This window comes from Corvus brachyrhynchos, unplaced genomic scaffold (genome assembly GCF_000691975.1).
Source record: "Corvus brachyrhynchos isolate BGI_N302 unplaced genomic scaffold, ASM69197v1 scaffold30, whole genome shotgun sequence".
Lineage (NCBI taxonomy): Eukaryota > Metazoa > Chordata > Aves > Passeriformes > Corvidae > Corvus > Corvus brachyrhynchos.
This window is the reverse complement of record NW_008235742.1, coordinates 1,708,659-1,709,131: the sequence shown is the minus strand read 5'-3', so window position 1 is coordinate 1,709,131 and position 473 is coordinate 1,708,659. Positions and strand designations below refer to the sequence as shown.

The following is a 473-nucleotide window of genomic DNA, read 5'->3' as shown; positions in this document are numbered from 1 at the left end:
TATATATATATATATATGTATGTGTGTTTTAGAGTTTAAGAAGGTATTGATTTGGGATAATGTAGATGGTAATAGAATAAGGGGTGGATAATGTCCTGGGTTGCAGTGTATTCTATTACCATCCCCATCAGCCGTTGAAATCAGGTGGGGCAGTGTTTCCTTGCCTCCTCCCCCCAGACTATCTTTCTGTTAATTGCCCATCATTGTCCTGCCGCCTGACTCAGAGATAACTCCCTCCGGACTATCTTCTGTTAATGAGCCTAATCAACACTTGGCCTCATGACTCGTTACCCCATTGTGAGATGCTCCACCCAGAGGGAGGAACCAAGCATCCCATCGTGGATATAATCTGAGGCTGAACACCAGAGACACCGGCTTCCCACTGGATTTCCAGAGGACAGGAGCTACACAGCCACCACTGGACTTCCTGAGGAAGAGCAGACTGTTTTACTACAGGATCACTGCTCCAGAGG

General features: G+C 46.7%; 1 protein-coding gene across 5 annotated transcripts in view; it reads left to right on the top strand.

Annotated features, from left to right (window-relative positions):
- Window positions 1-473, top strand: part of MPP3 (membrane palmitoylated protein 3) — a 25,321-nt gene that overhangs the window by 12,696 nt on the left and 12,152 nt on the right. The gene's annotated exons all lie outside the window — the stretch shown is intronic.